Genomic DNA, 20,209 nt, shown 5'->3' on the forward strand with positions numbered 1-20,209 from the left:
GGCACTTCACTTTTCCATATGGAGCTATGTCTGCGAAGAATCTCTCTGTAGCTTTCGCTGTATAACTCTTAGCTTTCAGGAAATACACAAATACGGGGCGGCTAGGTGGTGCAGTGGGCAAGGCACCCACCTCCAATGCTGGAGATGCTTGGTTCGAACCCAGCGCTCCACATTGCTTTCAGTTTGGCTGGTCGTCCGTACTAATACAATTGGTAGTATTAGGGGGAGGGAAACTGATGGGTGGGGATCGGGCGTTGTGGACAGTGACTCCTACAGGTCGGTTGCTGCACCTGCGCAGTAGAATCAAGAAGCGACGGGGGCGGCGTCCCTCCAAAGCGCAGACCCCTGACGCTGAAAGATTGCGCTGCGCAGGTGAAAAGATGCGACGGCTGCTACCTCGAGTATCGGAGGGGACTCGTATGTATGGCTTCGTCCACATTGCAGCCGGCTTGTGGGAGGCATGAAACATAATATAATGCAGGACCTGTTGCAGAGGTCTTTATTCGGCATGCAACGACACTCAATGTTTTAGTGGTACACACAGCGGTTAGTTTAGCACACACACCGGAACACACACGCATGCATTGTCTCTTTAGGATCGCAGATGCGATTTGTCTCTGCGATTAACCCATCCCGTCGTCCTTCCCCCCCAAGGGCAGCCGGGAGCAGACAGGCGTCAACGTGAGCCGCGCCAGGGGACCAATCCAAGTGCTCCTGTCCGTCTTCGTCAAGGACGCCACAGCGTTAGCGATCTGTTGTAGTGCATGTTTTTCCATTGGGTTTATCTTATCGGGGGGGAAACCCTTGCGAGCACGGGGAGAACATGCAAACTCCACACAGAAAGGCCTGGGAGATATCCCACCTGGGTACCTGGCATCATGGAAACCTGGTCCCCAAGCGGGAATCGAACCCTCGACCTTCTTGCTGTGAGGCGACAGTGTTAACCACTACACCACCGTGCCGCCACCGACAGTGTTCGAGACAGGGGAGCGTTGAATTGGACGATACGAAATTGGGATGGGAGAAAAAATAGAAAAATGGGAGAAAAGGTGGATAAAAGAAAAGAAAATACACAAATACTGCACTTGAGTAATCATCTGTAAAAGCTAGGGCATATTTAAACCCATCTTTGGCTACTGGGTCAATAGGACCAGCCAAATCTGTATGTACAAGCTCATGTTTTTCTTTTGCTTTTGTGTCAGGTTCCCTATTTCTGCTCTGAACGAATTTACCTTGTGTGCATATTTCACAATTAATTTAGCTCTTGTCAATTTTACCCTTGATCTGCATTCCCTCTATAACATTCTGTAACCTGGAAACATCATCATAGTTATAGTGCCCAAGGATTGTGTGCCACGTTTAAATATCGTAACAGCCATTACATGAATCGTCAGTTATAGGAACATCACTCACAGTGTTTAAGTAGTAGAGCCAGTTGTGTTCTTTAATGTCGAATTTCTTGCCACTCTCATGGAGGAGTTTGTCATGTCCTTGTTTGAACTTGATTGTAGCTCCGTTGGCAGTAGCTGCTTTTACCGAGAAGATCTCTTGTGGGTAAGATGGTATCAGGAGCGCGTTCCTCAGCTTGGCCTCCACCACTTTCCCTGCGCGATCCACCAGGTGTACCTCTGCATCGCCGCTTTTGGTCGCCACGCCGCTTGTCCTGGTGCCATCCGCCAGCTCGATGAAGTGCTTCTCTGGTTGAAACGTCTCGTCGAACCTCTTGAATTTGCGTACGTCCGTTATTATGTGCGACGATGCTCCGGTGTCCACCATCAGCCCTTTTTGCTTGGAACCGGCTAGCTGGACGTCGCTTGCTTTGAAGATATACGCGTGTTCCTCTTCATCACTTTCTTCATCGGCCGCTTGTTTTGCGTTATCCTGCCTTTTACTCCTGCAGGTTGCATCTGTGTGTGTGGGGCTGTTGCAGTATCCACAACACTTTGCCTGCCTCTGGCGCACGCTGCGCCGACACGCCCGGGCTATGTGTCCCTTCTCTCCGCAGTTGAAGCATTTGACGTCGGGTCCAGTAGTCCTCTCTCTCCCTCGCCCGTCGGAGGCAATCTCTCTCATCACGTTGTCCTCAGTGTCAGCACGATACTTTTCGGTGTCCCCAAAACTTCTGAGCTTGGTTTAAAACTCGGCAAAAGTCAAATTATCGTCTCCTTGAGTAATGTGAATACTGAATGGCTGAAAATAGTTGGGTAGACTCCCGGAGTCAGCATTGCTTGGGGCTTGGGCTGATCGCTATACTAACCCGTTTGGCTGGGTTAGGGGGAGGGCAAGTCATGGGTGGGAATCTGGCGTTGTGGACAGCGACGCCTAGAGGTCAGGTCTGGGCGCTTGCTCAGCGGAGGCAGGACTTGATGAAGGCAGCGTGACCTCCCACATGTTACACTTCACCAATGAGAGTCCTCGCTGCCAGGTGAAAAAAGAGTCACTGGCTGTTGCAGCGCGTGTCGGAGGAAGTGTGCGGATGACTTCAGGGTTCCCTTGTACCGACCAGTAGGAGAACATGCGCACAACAAACAGGTAGGGGAGGGGGGAATTGGCACAATGACTAAATTGGGACAGGGAGAAAACATTGGAAAATCTGAGAAAGAGAGGATAAAAATTTTTAAAATTAAAATAGTTGGGTAGTCCTTTTAAAATCATCTCTATCAACAGTCCATCACTGAATTTCTCTTCAGCCTTCCGAAGTGCTGTAATTATCGTTTCTGCCCTGATAATGTAGTCCGTCACACTTTCAGTTGCAGACTTCTTTAACACTTTGGTTGCCTTGGGTTAAATTAATGATATACCATAGGTTGCCGGCTCTATTTGTCTATGGAGAAGTATCCCTTCTTTGCATGGCTATAACTTTTTAAATTCTATTGCTACATTGCCATTATTAGGGCCCATTCAAAGTCCTATATGTATTGTTCATTGTGTAGCAACGTTAAACTTTTTCATTCACATATTCATAGTAAAGTATGGTCTAATGTATAAGTATGTTTTCATCTCTTTCTGCAGCTTTCTCCAGAACGTGATCTATAGCCCCAAATGCATTATACTGATGATGCAATACAGTTTTATGGCAATCTGCGCGATATAAAAAATTCCAACTAGACGTACTTCTAGAAGTTACTACACGTCATCTGATGTTGACCGGATGGGCTAGGGGGCGTTTATAATTCCGTGGGCAGCGTTATACCAATCATCTAATGTGGGTCAAATGTTGATAATAGCAGTTAGTATTGAAGACGGTAACGTTACACGCTGAAACTCACCCCAGTCTCCGTGCGCCGTTGGGCGATCATCGTCGAGTTGAAATCTTATCATTATGGGATGTAAATTTACCCGGTCCATCTCCAGCTTGTATAATGGTATATACGTCCAAATCATGTTGTTTATCGAGTTATTGGCAATCGATCACTGTGTAGTGTGACGAGCCAGAGTCGCGGGACCTATAGCGAGCGCCGGAAGTACTACGGTCGTCTAGGACAACCTCTATTCAACATCCTGTTTGGCGATTGCGCCGATCGGCCACCAGATGGCGCTCCTGAACCGCCAGAGAGCTCAGTGGGTCCTGCTGGTGGATCTCAGGCCAGCGGAGGGGACATATGAATCCGATCGCTGATTTTTGAAATATTGATATAAGGACGCTGTACAGCGTCCCCCGGCAACTTGAGCATGGCCAGCAATGACGTGAAAAGACGTTTCATGGCAGTCAAAGTGTTAAAGACGTTAGCTCTGTTTACAGGCTGATCACTCTGGGTTTTCCCTTTCCCGCGTAATAGTCCCTCAACATCTGGAAAGCCTTTCTCCCGTTGTCTGTTGCTTCTCGCATTATTATGGATACGCTTTTGTCGTCCAAAAACTGGATCAGTTCTGCGTACACCTGTTCATATTTATCGAGATCCGCTGCGTCTCTCTCCTCATCCAACTCTCGATTGGAGTCAGGGTAGTTTAGGATTGTATCCTTCAGTCCCATCAGACGTAGGTGACCCAAAAACTTTGTTTCCCATAATTTTGTAATTTCTTTTGTCTCCATCAAAGCACAATCTAGACCATCTGCTTCCTCCTGTTTCACGCCTGGGCCCATAACCTGTTGGTAGGTAGGTAGGTAGGTATTTATTTAGACAACAAAACATATTTAATTTCAACCTTTATTTAAAATCGTAAGCATCTGAGGTTTCCCTCATTTACAGAAACGACGATTGTACAGTACATAATAAAAACAATTGTCATGTACAGAGGTCTAACGACCGCACAGAAATGTAACTGGAGCAGGCTGTACATGAGCAGAAACAGCCCCTCTCAGTAAAAATGCTTTTCAAAACAGTCCCGGGTAGGCAGATAGTAAACAAAGATGTTTTCAAATGGTAAATTAAGTTTATTGCATGTGGGGCTTCCAACCCACGGCCTTTTCCCAAAGGGAAAAGGGATGTTGTCAGTGGGGATTTCAACCCACAACACACACAAAGGGAAAGGGTAAGGGGAGAACAAACAAGGTGAGAATAATAATAAACAAGGCAAACACTAACCACACAACCACATGCCACGTGGTTGGCAATCTGGGAACAAAGGAACACCACTCTAACCATGTAGCTCACAGTGTAGGATGAATCTAAAATGGCCAACAATATACCTACCCCACACAGGGTTTGGTCCACACAGGCAGCACATAATCAATAGTCCATACACAGTGGCAATTGGCATAAGCAAGCACAATAATAGTAACTACACAATAGTGGCAAACAGAGGCAACCTCACTCCACTGGGTCACTGGCAAAATGACACAGTGAGGTGCCCCGACGTGTGTGTCCTGTCAGCTACGTGTCCACCCGTCCCTCTCGAAGTGATTGCCCTCAGCTGTCACTCATTAGGCAATCAGCACTCTTCAGTGAAGGGACGGGCAGCACCTGACAGGAAGAGAAGAAGAGACAGCATCAGCTCTCATGTTCACACACACACACACACACACACATACAAAACATAACATAACACTAATTATACTAACCTGATGTTCACATGGTCTTCCAAATACAGTAATAAAGATAATGACCAACCCACGTACGTCACAACAATATTCAAAGAAATTTAAACACCAAAATAAAAAACTTTTCAAAATAATTTAAAAAGATCAACTAAAACAGTTACAGGTAGTCACACAATGGTCTGAAATCATACGTTTAAACATTCCAAGGGAAGGGAGAACCTCCAATTTCAGTGTGAGTTGAAGGACATTCCATGAGTTAGAGGCATCAAAGGAAAAGGTTGACTTCCCTAGCTCAGAACAAATTTGAGGAACCCTAAGAACCATCCAGTCATTCGATCGAGTTGAATAGGTTCCAATATTCCAATCTAACAGTGAGGAGATATAAACAGGTTGTTTACCAATAAGGGCTTTAAAAATAAATAAATACCAGTGTTTGTTGCGCCTTTCTGCAAGAGAAGGCCAACCCACCCTATCATACAGGACACAATGGTGAGTATCATATCTGTCACCAGTTATAAATCTGATAGCTGAGTGATATGCAGAACCCAGAGGTTTAAGAGTTGATGCCGCAGCATGCCTATAAATTACATCACCATAGTCCAAAACTGATAAGAAGACTGATTCAACTATTCTTTTTCTACTAAATAGAGGAAAATTGGATTGGTTTCTGTACAGGAAACCAATTTGCTGTTGCAGTTTAGAGGCAAGATTGTCCACATGGAACTTAAATGTTAATTTCTCATCAAGCCACAGGCCAAGATATTTATACTCAGTGACTCTCTCTATACAAGAGCCACTGACAGTAGATATCCTCACATCATCAAAGTTAATATTCCTTGCTCTTGAAAAGAACATAAACTTTGTCTTACTAGCATTAAGAACCAATTTAAGACTAGTAAGGGCATCCTGTAGAGCATAAAAGGAAAGTTGCAATTTCTCAATGGCCAACTGTACAGAATCTGCAATACAGTACACAATTGTGTCATCAGCATACAAATGGTCATGACATCCATACAAAGAAGAAACAATATCATTAATATAAATTGTAAAAAGGACAGGACCCAAAACTGAACCTTGTGGCACACCTTTAGTCATGGCCAAGAATTCAGATTGTGCTTGACCTAATGTAAAGTGTCACAGAACAAGTGACACTCTTGGACAATGACATCCTGAGTCATTCCTATGTGACCAGTATAATCTTTAAACTGAACTCTGGAGGATAGCTTTATGCTGGCTCTACTTAAAAACAAATGGAACTGAGCCTTTAAAATCTCCATAAGAAGGGTCTGTTCTTCACAGACCACATGCAGAAAGGGGCCCCTTAAGAATGTGACCTTGAGAGACAGCTCCGAGCGAGACGAGCACAGAGATGAGAGCAGAAGAGAGAACTGGCCTTAAACTACAAAATACATATATGATGTGTGATCAATCAGTGTTTAAAGTATATGAGTACTGTATTGTACATGTATATGTATGTATATCTGTATATATCTGTATATGTATGTGTTAGGCTATGTACTGTATATTACGGCAGTCTGCCTCGTCTTCTTCTCTTACTGTCAGAACGAGAGAGGCCCATGTACGTGCAGAGTTAACCCTTGCAGTAAGGAAGCAGAGCAGACAGGCATACATGTTTAAATGACGTAATGGGGTTTTTCCCAGAAGAAAGTAATCTGTTACTTCTCCAACAAAGAGGCATTCATGTTCTGAGGTAAATGGGGTTTTCCCAGTAGAGGTAATGACAAAAATGGGAGGAGAGCCAGTCCCCACGAGCCGTGCATTGACTGGCTGGTGAAATGACATCACGGTGACAGCGCTGTATTTGGACCAATAAGCAGAAGAGATCTGGGGGCTTTATAAGGGCCAACTGGCGAGAGAAAGGCAGAGATTTTTACACTCGTTTGGAGAGATAGGAAGAGGCACAAACCGTGCAGAGATGAGATGTTTTGTTCTGTGCTTATTTTAAAACTGAAAGAAGAATGCTGTTAGCCAAGAGGCACAAACCGTGCAGAGATGAGATGTTTTGTTCTGTGCATTATTTTAACTGAAATGGACACTTTTTCTAATTCAGTCTCTTTTTGTAACCTGCTTTTTCTAATTAAACCTCTCTATAAATATATCCTTTGTAGCCTTTCTTCTGACCAGACGGCCGGGTAAGCATTGAAATGTGTTCTGCATTTGTAACTTCACCCCATGCATTTTTTATTAATGATGTAAAACATTATGTGTAAGTGGCTTTATCCCTAGCTATAATGGGGATATAACTATAAGTATGGCTTTAATACGTTAGAGTAAAAGAAGACCTATGCTTATGCATTAAGGCAAATAGAAGTATGGCTTTAATACGTTAGAGTAAAAGAAGACCTATGCTTATGCATTAAGGCAAATAGAAGTATGGCTTTAATACGTTAGAGTAAAAGAAGACCTATGCTTATGCATTAAGGCAAATAGAAGTATGGCTTTAATACGTTAGAGTAAAAGAAGACCTATGCTTATGCATTAAGGCAAATAGAAGTATGGCTTTAATACGTTAGAGTAAAAGAAGACCTATGCTTATGCATTAAGGCAAATAGAAGTATGGCTTTAATACGTTAGAGTAAAAGAAGACCTATGCTTATGCATTAAGGCAAATAGAAGTATGGCTTTAATACGTTAGAGTAAAAGAAGACCTATGCTTATGCATTAAGGCAAATAGAAGTATGGCTTTAATACCTTAGACGGATTAGGGAAATGGACCTCCTCTGAATATAGAGAGTCCTTCCCAGTGCAAATATAAATTAAAAGATTCCGCAACTGCAATCACTCGACCTAAGGTCGATGACTGACGGGGGTCGGAACGGTGCGTTCGCTGTTTCTTGTCGGCCAGTGATAACAACAACATTTTATAGACTCGTTTGGTTCTGCGTGTCAGCCACAAACAGGACGCTGTTTGGTGTCAAGATGGGCAGACCAATGGGTTATGAAGTTATCGATCTGACCTAAGATGGAGCGTGAGCATTCAACATGGCGTCCCTGGCGTGGGCATTTATACTAACCAAAATAAGTGCTAAAACGGCCGAAGAAGACAGGACTACTGTCAAAAAGATGGGTGTTGTTTGCGGGTTCCGGTGTCTCTGTGTCCAGACTGACTCTGTCTTGTGTGGGACCGCGACCGTCTGAATCACTGCAGGGTTGGACGGTCGGTTCCGCAGGAGGAGGAGGAGGGGGAGGACAGGAGGGGCCGGGGAGTGCAAACAATGATTACGTGTTAGGACAGTGGTAATACTTATTAAACGGGGAAGTAATATCATCAAGCTTTCAAATGAGCAGTATTACAGACCATTCCTCACAAATGAGGACGGGATGGTGGTGACGGTGGCGTAATATCAAAGTATGTTTATTATAGGCCTATAAGAGTTCTCCTAGACAATATATTTGGTTTATTCCAAACAAGAAGAGATTAACAACTCTTCATGATTACATGTCAGGTGTCTCTGGAGTAGAATTAGTTACAGATTTGAGTCAACCTTACTCAAGATTGGTCTTATCGGCAGAACCTCTCCAACCAAGACTCTTCCTAATGTTCGAGATCTGGAACACTGGTGACGTAGATGGTCTGCAGAGCGCAGCAGACAGCCAAAAGTATATTGGTAAAAAATCTATCAGGAACAAGAGAGGGTTGATAAGTAACGACTTGAAGTGGCGTTTACTCATGACTAAAAAGTTACGTAATGTTTTCTTACAGTCAAAAAAAGAAAGGATCACGCTTAGAGTATATTTTTGTGATTGCGGTAAAAAGGTTTACTCATGACTAAAAAGTTACGTAATGTTTTCTTACAGTCAAAAAAAGAAAGGATCACGCTTAGAGTATATTTTTGTGATTGCGGTAAAAAGGTTTACTCATGACTAAAAAGTTACGTAATGTTTTCTTACAGTCAAAAAAAGAAAGGATCACGCTTAGAGTATATTTTTGTGATTGCGGTAAAAAGGTTTACTCATGACTAAAAAGTTACGTAATGTTTTCTTACAGTCAAAAAAAGAAAGGATCACGCTTAGAGTATATTTTTGTGATTGCGGTAAAAAGGTTTACTCATGACTAAAAAGTTACGTAATGTTTTCTTACAGTCAAAAAAAGAAAGGATCACGTTTAGAGTATATTTTTGTGATTGCGGTAAAAAGGTTTACTCATGACTAAAAAGTTACGTAATGTTTTCTTACAGTCAAAAAAAAAAGAAAGGATCACGCTTAGAGTATATTTTTGTGATTGCGGTAAAAAGGTTTACTCATGACTAAAAAGTTACGTAATGTTTTCTTACAGTCAAAAAAAGAAAGGATCACGCTTAGAGTATATTTTTGTGATTGCGGTAAAAAGGTTTACTCATGACTAAAAAGTTACGTAATGTTTTCTTACAGTCAAAAAAAAGAAAGGATCACGCTTAGAGTATATTTTTGTGATTGCGGTAAAAAGGTTTACTCATGACTAAAAAGTTACGTAATGTTTTCTTACAGTCAAAAAAAGAAAGGATCACGCTTAGAGTATATTTTTGTGATTGCGGTAAAAAGGTTTACTCATGACTAAAAAGTTACGTAATGTTTTCTTACAGTCAAAAAAAGAAAGGATCACGCTTAGAGTATATTTTTGTGATTGCGGTAAAAAGGTTTACTCATGACTAAAAAGTTACGTAATGTTTTCTTACAGTCAAAAAAAAGAAAGGATCACGCTTAGAGTATATTTTTGTGATTGCGGTAAAAAGGTTTACTCATGACTAAAAAGTTACGTAATGTTTTCTTACAGTCAAAAAAAAGAAAGGATCACGCTTAGAGTATATTTTTGTGATTGCGGTAAAAAGGTTTACTCATGACTAAAAAGTTACGTAATGTTTTCTTACAGTCAAAAAAAAAGAAAGGATCACGCTTAGAGTATATTTTTGTGATTACTGTGAAAGTTCTGCTGGGTGAAGTTGCAATGCAAAAATCACTTTCATGCTTTGTTCACAGAAAGGCGAGGGCTACCTAGTCCGGAGACACTTTGTAAGGAGCGGAGTGTGTATGTGAAGCGAGCCAAAACGGCCGTTCACAGAAAGGCGAGGGCTACCTAGTCCGGAGACACTTTGTAAAGAGCGGAGTGTGTATGTGAAGCGAGCCAAAACGGCCGTTCACAGAAAGGCGAGGGCTACCTAGTCCGGAGACACTTTGTAAAGAGCGGAGTGTGTATGTGAAGCGAGCCAAAACGGCCGTTCACAGAAAGGCGAGGGCTACCTAGTCCGGAGACACTTTGTAGAGAGCGGAGTGTGTATGTGAAGCGAGCCAAAACGGCCGTTCACAGAAAGGCGAAGGCTACCTAGTCCGGAGACACTTTGTAAAGAGCGGAGTGTGTATGTGAAGCGAGCCAAAACGGCCGTTCACAGAAAGGCGAGGGCTAGCTAGCACCAGAGAAGCTAGCTCAGGAGGAGCTAGCACAAGAGAAGCTAGCTCAGGAGAAGCTAGCACCAGAGAAGCTAGCTCAGGAGGAGCTAGCACAAGAGAAGCTAGCTCAGGAGGAGCTAGCACAAGAGAAGCTAGCTCAGGAGGAGCTAGCACAAGAGAAGCTAGCTCAGGAGAAGCTAGCTCAGGAGGAGCTGGCACGACCAACGCTAGCTCAGAAGGAGCTAGCACAGGAGAAGCTAGCTCAGGAGGAGCTGGCACGACCAACGCTAGCTCAGAAGAAGCTAGCTCAGGAGGAGCTGGCACGACCAACGCTAGCTCAGAAGCTAGCCCAGGAGATGCTAGCTCGGGAGGAGCTGGCACGCCAAAAGCTAGCTCAGGAGGAGCTAGCACAAGAGAAGCTAGCTCCGGAGGAGCTGGCACGACCAACGCTAGCTCAGAAGGAGCTAGCCCAGGAGATGCTAGCTCGGGAGGAGCTGGCACGCCAAAAGCTAGCTCAGGAGGAGCTAGCACAAGAGAAGCTGGCTCAGGAGGAGCTAGCACAAGCAAAGCTAGCTCAGGAGAAGCTAGCACAAGAGAAGCTAGCTCAGGAGGAGCTAGCACAAGAGAAGCTAGCTCAGGAGGAGCTGGCACGCCCAAAGCTAGCTCAGGAGAAGCTAGCACAAGAGAAGCTAGCTCAGGAGGAGCTAGCACAAGAGAAGCTAGCTCAGGAGGAGCTGGCACGCCCAAAGCTAGCTCAGGAGAAGCTAGCACAAGAGAAGCTAGCTCAGGAGGAGCTAGCACAAGAGAAGCTAGCTCAGGAGGAGCTAGCACAAGAGAAGCTAGCTCAGGAGAAGCTAGCACCAGAGAAGCTAGCTCAGGAGGAGCTAGCACAAGAGAAGCTAGCTCAGGAGGAGCTAGCACAAGAGAAGCTAGCTCAGGAGGAGCTAGCACAAGAGAAGCTAGCTCAGGAGAAGCTAGCTCAGGAGGAGCTGGCACGACCAACGCTAGCTCAGAAGGAGCTAGCACAGGAGAAGCTAGCTCAGGAGGAGCTGGCACGACCAACGCTAGCTCAGAAGAAGCTAGCTCAGGAGGAGCTGGCACGACCAACGCTAGCTCAGAAGCTAGCCCAGGAGATGCTAGCTCGGGAGGAGCTGGCACGCCAAAAGCTAGCTCAGGAGGAGCTAGCACAAGAGAAGCTAGCTCCGGAGGAGCTGGCACGACCAACGCTAGCTCAGAAGGAGCTAGCCCAGGAGATGCTAGCTCGGGAGGAGCTGGCACGCCAAAAGCTAGCTCAGGAGGAGCTAGCACAAGAGAAGCTGGCTCAGGAGGAGCTAGCACAAGCAAAGCTAGCTCAGGAGAAGCTAGCACAAGAGAAGCTAGCTCAGGAGGAGCTAGCACAAGAGAAGCTAGCTCAGGAGGAGCTGGCACGCCCAAAGCTAGCTCAGGAGAAGCTAGCACAAGAGAAGCTAGCTCAGGAGGAGCTAGCACAAGAGAAGCTAGCTCAGGAGGAGCTGGCACGCCCAAAGCTAGCTCAGGAGAAGCTAGCACAAGAGAAGCTAGCTCAGGAGGAGCTAGCACAAGAGAAGCTAGCTCAGGAGGAGCTAGCACAAGAGAAGCTAGCTCAGGAGAAGCTAGCACCAGAGAAGCTAGCTCAGGAGGAGCTAGCACAAGAGAAGCTAGCTCAGGAGGAGCTAGCACAAGCAAAGCTAGCTCAGGAGAAGCTAGCACAAGAGAAGCTAGCTCAGGAGGAGCTAGCACAAGAGAAGCTAGCTCAGGAGGAGCTGGCACGCCCAAAGCTAGCTCAGGAGAAGCTAGCACAAGAGAAGCTAGCTCAGGAGGAGCTAGCACAAGAGAAGCTAGCTCAGGAGGAGCTGGCACGCCCAAAGCTAGCTCAGGAGAAGCTAGCACAAGAGAAGCTAGCTCAGGAGGAGCTAGCACAAGAGAAGCTAGCTCAGGAGGAGCTAGCACAAGAGAAGCTAGCTCAGGAGAAGCTAGCACCAGAGAAGCTAGCTCAGGAGGAGCTAGCACAAGAGAAGCTAGCTCAGGAGGAGCTAGCACAAGAGAAGCTAGCTCAGGAGGAGCTAGCACAAGAGAAGCTAGCTCAGGAGAAGCTAGCTCAGGAGGAGCTGGCACGACCAACGCTAGCTCAGAAGGAGCTAGCACAGGAGAAGCTAGCTCAGGAGGAGCTGGCACGACCAACGCTAGCTCAGAAGAAGCTAGCTCAGGAGGAGCTGGCACGACCAACGCTAGCTCAGAAGCTAGCCCAGGAGATGCTAGCTCGGGAGGAGCTGGCACGCCAAAAGCTAGCTCAGGAGGAGCTAGCACAAGAGAAGCTAGCTCCGGAGGAGCTGGCACGACCAACGCTAGCTCAGAAGGAGCTAGCCCAGGAGATGCTAGCTCGGGAGGAGCTGGCACGCCAAAAGCTAGCTCAGGAGGAGCTAGCACAAGAGAAGCTGGCTCAGGAGGAGCTAGCACAAGCAAAGCTAGCTCAGGAGAAGCTAGCACAAGAGAAGCTAGCTCAGGAGGAGCTAGCACAAGAGAAGCTAGCTCAGGAGGAGCTGGCACGCCCAAAGCTAGCTCAGGAGAAGCTAGCACAAGAGAAGCTAGCTCAGGAGGAGCTAGCACAAGAGAAGCTAGCTCAGGAGGAGCTGGCACGCCCAAAGCTAGCTCAGGAGAAGCTAGCACAAGAGAAGCTAGCTCAGGAGGAGCTAGCACAAGAGAAGCTAGCTCAGGAGGAGCTAGCACAAGAGAAGCTAGCTCAGGAGAAGCTAGCACCAGAGAAGCTAGCTCAGGAGGAGCTAGCACAAGAGAAGCTAGCTCAGGAGGAGCTAGCACAAGAGAAGCTAGCTCAGGAGGAGCTAGCACAAGAGAAGCTAGCTCAGGAGAAGCTAGCTCAGGAGGAGCTGGCACGACCAACGCTAGCTCAGAAGGAGCTAGCACAGGAGAAGCTAGCTCAGGAGGAGCTGGCACGACCAACGCTAGCTCAGAAGAAGCTAGCTCAGGAGGAGCTGGCACGACCAACGCTAGCTCAGAAGAAGCTAGCTCAGGAGGAGCTGGCACGACCAACGCTAGCTCAGAAGCTAGCCCAGGAGATGCTAGCTCGGGAGGAGCTGGCACGCCAAAAGCTAGCTCAGGAGGAGCTAGCACAAGAGAAGCTAGCTCCGGAGGAGCTGGCACGACCAACGCTAGCTCAGAAGGAGCTAGCCCAGGAGATGCTAGCTCGGGAGGAGCTGGCACGCCAAAAGCTAGCTCAGGAGGAGCTAGCACAAGAGAAGCTGGCTCAGGAGGAGCTAGCACAAGCAAAGCTAGCTCAGGAGAAGCTAGCACAAGAGAAGCTAGCTCAGGAGGAGCTAGCACAAGAGAAGCTAGCTCAGGAGGAGCTGGCACGCCCAAAGCTAGCTCAGGAGAAGCTAGCACAAGAGAAGCTAGCTCAGGAGGAGCTAGCACAAGAGAAGCTAGCTCAGGAGGAGCTGGCACGCCCAAAGCTAGCTCAGGAGAAGCTAGCACAAGAGAAGCTAGCTCAGGAGGAGCTAGCACAAGAGAAGCTAGCTCAGGAGGAGCTAGCACAAGAGAAGCTAGCTCAGGAGAAGCTAGCACCAGAGAAGCTAGCTCAGGAGGAGCTAGCACAAGAGAAGCTAGCTCAGGAGGAGCTAGCACAAGAGAAGCTAGCTCAGGAGGAGCTAGCACAAGAGAAGCTAGCTCAGGAGAAGCTAGCTCAGGAGGAGCTGGCACGACCAACGCTAGCTCAGAAGGAGCTAGCACAGGAGAAGCTAGCTCAGGAGGAGCTGGCACGACCAACGCTAGCTCAGAAGAAGCTAGCTCAGGAGGAGCTGGCACGACCAACGCTAGCTCAGAAGCTAGCCCAGGAGATGCTAGCTCGGGAGGAGCTGGCACGCCAAAAGCTAGCTCAGGAGGAGCTAGCACAAGAGAAGCTAGCTCCGGAGGAGCTGGCACGACCAACGCTAGCTCAGAAGGAGCTAGCCCAGGAGATGCTAGCTCGGGAGGAGCTGGCACGCCAAAAGCTAGCTCAGGAGGAGCTAGCACAAGAGAAGCTGGCTCAGGAGGAGCTAGCACAAGCAAAGCTAGCTCAGGAGAAGCTAGCACAAGAGAAGCTAGCTCAGGAGGAGCTAGCACAAGAGAAGCTAGCTCAGGAGGAGCTGGCACGCCCAAAGCTAGCTCAGGAGAAGCTAGCACAAGAGAAGCTAGCTCAGGAGGAGCTAGCACAAGAGAAGCTAGCTCAGGAGGAGCTGGCACGCCCAAAGCTAGCTCAGGAGAAGCTAGCACAAGAGAAGCTAGCTCAGGAGGAGCTAGCACAAGAGAAGCTAGCTCAGGAGGAGCTGGCACAAGTGCCGGCTGTGCAGCAAGCAGTAAGTGGCACAGGAGAGAAACCTTACTGCTGTGACCAGTGTGGAAAGAGCTTCAAGGCGAAGCGTTACCTTAAACGACACCACTTGGTACACACAGGAGAGAAACCTTACTGTTGTGCCCAGTGTGACATGAGCTTCAAGACGAAGACACATCTTAAAAGTCACCACGTGGTACACACAGGAGAGAAACCTTACTGCTGTAACCAGTGTGACAGTAGCTTCAAGAGAAAGGCAGAACTTGACCAACACCACACGGTACACACAGAGGGGAAACCTTACTGCTGTGACCAGTGTGGAAGGAGCTTCAAGACGAAGGATCACCTTAGACGACACCACGTGGTACACATAGAAAATAAACCTTACGGTTGCGTCCAGTGTGAGAAGGCCTTCAAGACGAAGGGAGAGCTTAAAATTCACCACATGGTACACACAGAAAATAAACCTTACGGTTGTGACCAGTGTGGAAGGGCCTTCAAGACGAAGGCAGAACTTAAAAATCACTGTACGGTACACACACGAGAGAGACCTTACTGCTGTGACCAGTGTGGGAAGAGCTTCAAGGCGAAGCGTTACCTTAAACTACACCACGTGGTACACACAGGAGAGAAACCTTACTGTTGTGCCCAGTGTGACATGAGCTTCAAGACGAAGATGAATCTTAAACGTCACCACATGGTACACACAGGAGAGAGACCTTACTGTTGTGACCAGTGTGACATGAGCTTCAAGACGAAGAAACATCTTAAAAGTCACCACGTGGTACACACAGGAGAGAAACCTTACGGCTGTAACCAGTGTGACATTAGCTTCAAGAGAAAGGCAGAGCTTAAACGACACCACTTGGTACACACAGGAGAGAAACCTTACTGCTGTGCCCAGTGTGGAAAGATCTTCAAAACGAAGGGGGAGCTTAAAAGTCACCACGTGGTACACACAGAAGAGAAACCTTACTGCTGTGACCAGTGTGGGAAGACCTTCAAGACGAAGGCAGACCTTAAACAACACCACACGGTACACACAGAGGGGAGACCTTACTGCTGTGACCAGTGTGGAAGTAGCTTCAAGACGAAGGATCACCTTAGACGTCACCACGTGGTACACACGGAAAATAAACCTTACGGGTGCGTCCAGTGTGAGAAGGCCTTCAAGAAGAAGGGAGAGCTTAAAAATCACTGTACGGTACACACACGAGAGAGACCTTACTGCTGTGACCAGTGTGGGAAGAGCTTCAAGGCGAAGCGTTACCTTAAACTACACCACATGGTACACACAGGAGAGAGACCATATTACTGTGACCAGTGTTACATGAGCTTCCGGAACCTGCCAGGGCTTAAGAGACACAGACGGCGGAGGCAGCCATGCAAGGTGCCAACCTGCTTAACGGGGGCAGTAAGGGGTGATGTGTCTCGCTCAAGAACACTGCGACGCACTATCAACGACGAGTGTGGAAATGGAAAGAACCAAGGGGACGATGGAGTCATTCTTCCTCTTTGTGAGGCGCCAGGCTCCACCTCAAAACGAGTATCTCCCTCCACTGACCTAGAGGCGTTCAACTCTCTAGACGAGTACCTAAAGGCCAAAAACATCAATTATGAGCACTGTTCCATTTTCTATGGCCCAGAAGAGGAGGATGGTGACATTCAGATGAAAGATCAGAACCCGAGGCCACAGATGACACCTTCAGGTGAAACTGAGTCTGAGCCTGAACAGGATGGGGAGCTAAATACCTCTGAAACTGAACACAGTTCTGATTACTCAACATATTGAGTAATAGCTCAAGAGAAGCTAGCACAAGGAAACGCTAGCTCACCAAAGGGGCTTCAAAGGCCCAGATGGTGGAAAGGCTGATCCCACAGGTGCGAGACGGGAGCATGTCTCTCAGTGTTGCAGCCGAATCAGTCATGAATGGAACACCCATGCAGGGATCATGCTTTCTGCTTGAAAGGCTATTCGGAGGAGTCCCAGGGGGTAACCTACTGGCAGCCCGATGCGCAGCGTGGTCACAAGACCAGCTACGTATCGAGTGTAGGCTGTATGACCAAGTCATGATGCTATCTGACAAAAGGGGGGGGGGGGCCTCCCAGGAGCCTCCCCCGGAAACAACCAGGGAGAGAACAAGGAAGTGGAACCGGCGTAATAATACAGGCTGGTGTTATCAGCAGGAGCGGAGTCTATAAGAGGCTACATAGCTTGAATCTACAAGCTGGCTAACTAGCCGGAGCTAATACCAGACATAAACAGTAACCAACTACCCAGTCTGGACCGAGACAAGCACAACACAGGGTAGACCCCCTGTGCAAGAAGGAAGTGGACGGAAACAACAGTCCGAAGGGTCTGTGGACAATGTGCGCTGGTAAGGGGGACAAGACCCGAACCAGTACTATCGAGACGAATAGCAGGCTGAAATAGCCATTGCAAAATAGGAGCGAATAGCAGGCTAACGAGCCATTGCTAAAAGGACGAGGCTACTCACATGATCAGACAGGTATATGATAACCTTGGACATGCCGGAAGTAAGAGGATGTTGGTATACCTGAGAACTAACAACATTCTCATACCTAAAGCCAAACAAAGAGCGATAACAGTCCGAAAGGCCTGTGAACAATGTGCGCTGGTAAAGGTGCGCTGGTAAAGGGACAAAACCTGAACCAGTGCCACACTGACTCCGGGGGGGGGGGCTGTCCCACGGAGTCAGTGGACGACGCAGCGAATGGCAAGAAGGAATATACTGACTCAGGTCAGAAATCGGAAATGGAGGAAGACCGGGATAGGTCAAGCTCCAGAGCATCCTCAGGGTCCTCATCTAGACCTCCTAGACCTCCCAGACCTCCTAGACCTCCCAGACCGGACAGAGAGACATCGGCCTGGACCCAGGTTACAGGGCGACGAGAGCCCTGAATGGACCTGAAAGAGAGAAAAGAAATGAGTCCTCTGTGGACTGTATCTGTGATGTCCTGCGAGGCCTACGGACAGGGTCACAAGACCAGGCCAACCACACTTCAATAGAGGACTGCTGCTACATTTCTCGGGAACCCGAGGGGGTCGCCCGAGAAGTGACAAATCAACCTACCTCAAACTGTGGGAGAGATCCAAGAGGTCAGAGGGGGTGACCCCAAGATGACCAAGGTGACCAAGGTGACCAAGATAACCAAGGTGACCAAGGTGACCAAGATGACCAAGATGACCAAGATGACAGAGGGGGTGACCCCAAGATGACCAAGATGACCAAGGTGACCAAGACGACAACAGCCTGGGTGCATCGGCCGGGAACAACAGATGCAAGTCTTCCCGCCGGATACCAAGCAACAACGTGACCCCTATCCTGTCGAGCCGTCCAGCCAGGGAACAACAGATGCAAGTCTTCCCGCCGGCTACCAGGGTAACAAGGTACCAAGATGGCAGAGGGGGTGTGGAGAGTCACAGCCACGTGACCCCACAATCGCCATCTCGTCCCCCAGTACAGACGCTATTAAGACAATGGAAAATGACCGACCAGGATGACAGAGGGGGTGTAAAGTGTCACAGAACAAGTGACACTCTTGGACAATGACATCCTGAGTCATTCCTATGTGACCAGTATAATCTTTAAACTGAACTCTGGAGGATAGCTTTATGCTGGCTCTACTTAAAAACAAATGGAACTGAGCCTTTAAAATCTCCATAAGAAGGGTCTGTTCTTCACAGACCACATGCAGAAAGGGGCCCCTTAAGAATGTGACCTTGAGAGACAGCTCCGAGCGAGACGAGCACAGAGATGAGAGCAGAAGAGAGAACTGGCCTTAAACTACAAAATACATATATGATGTGTGATCAATCAGTGTTTAAAGTATATGAGTACTGTATTGTACATGTATATGTATGTATATCTGTATATATCTGTATATGTATGTGTTAGGCTATGTACTGTATATTACGGCAGTCTGCCTCGTCTTCTTCTCTTACTGTCAGAACGAGAGAGGCCCATGTACGTGCAGAGTTAACCCTTGCAGTAAGGAAGCAGAGCAGACAGGCATACATGTTTAAATGACGTAATGGGGTTTTTCCCAGAAGAAAGTAATCTGTTACTTCTCCAACAAAGAGGCATTCATGTTCTGAGGTAAATGGGGTTTTCCCAGTAGAGGTAATGACAAAAATGGGAGGAGAGCCAGTCCCCACGAGCCGTGCATTGACTGGCTGGTGAAATGACATCACGGTGACAGCGCTGTATTTGGACCAATAAGCAGAAGAGATCTGGGGGCTTTATAAGGGCCAACTGGCGAGAGAAAGGCAGAGATTTTTACACTCGTTTGGAGAGATAGGAAGAGGCACAAACCGTGCAGAGATGAGATGTTTTGTTCTGTGCTTATTTTAAAACTGAAAGAAGAATGCTGTTAGCCAAGAGGCACAAACCGTGCAGAGATGAGATGTTTTGTTCTGTGCATTATTTTAACTGAAATGGACACTTTTTCTAATTCAGTCTCTTTTTGTAACCTGCTTTTTCTAATTAAACCTCTCTATAAATATATCCTTTGTAGCCTTTCTTCTGACCAGACGGCCGGGTAAGCATTGAAATGTGTTCTGCATTTGTAACTTCACCCCATGCATTTTTTATTAATGATGTAAAACATTATGTGTAAGTGGCTTTATCCCTAGCTATAATGGGGATATAACTATAAGTATGGCTTTAATACGTTAGAGTAAAAGAAGACCTATGCTTATGCATTAAGGCAAATAGAAGTATGGCTTTAATACGTTAGAGTAAAAGAAGACCTATGCTTATGCATTAAGGCAAATAGAAGTATGGCTTTAATACGTTAGAGTAAAAGAAGACCTATGCTTATGCATTAAGGCAAATAGAAGTATGGCTTTAATACGTTAGAGTAAAAGAAGACCTATGCTTATGCATTAAGGCAAATAGAAGTATGGCTTTAATACGTTAGAGTAAAAGAAGACCTATGCTTATGCATTAAGGCAAATAGAAGTATGGCTTTAATACGTTAGAGTAAAAGAAGACCTATGCTTATGCATTAAGGCAAATAGAAGTATGGCTTTAATACGTTAGAGTAAAAGAAGACCTATGCTTATGCATTAAGGCAAATAGAAGTATGGCTTTAATACCTTAGACGGATTAGGGAAATGGACCTCCTCTGAATATAGAGAGTCCTTCCCAGTGCAAATATAAATTAAAAGATTCCGCAACTGCAATCACTCGACCTAAGGTCGATGACTGACGGGGGTCGGAACGGTGCGTTCGCTGTTTCTTGTCGGCCAGTGATAACAACAACATTTTATAGACTCGTTTGGTTCTGCGTGTCAGCCACAAACAGGACGCTGTTTGGTGTCAAGATGGGCAGACCAATGGGTTATGAAGTTATCGATCTGACCTAAGATGGAGCGTGAGCATTCAACACCTAACTTCACACACATATACAGATTATTACATCACATATTTGCTTTAGTCAAGGATAGGAACGGAAAAGCCAATGACTTATTTACA

The sequence above is a fragment of the Notolepis coatsorum genome, assembly GCF_963971535.1.
Source record: "Notolepis coatsorum genome assembly, chromosome: 1".
NCBI classification, from domain to species: domain Eukaryota; kingdom Metazoa; phylum Chordata; class Actinopteri; order Aulopiformes; family Paralepididae; genus Notolepis; species Notolepis coatsorum.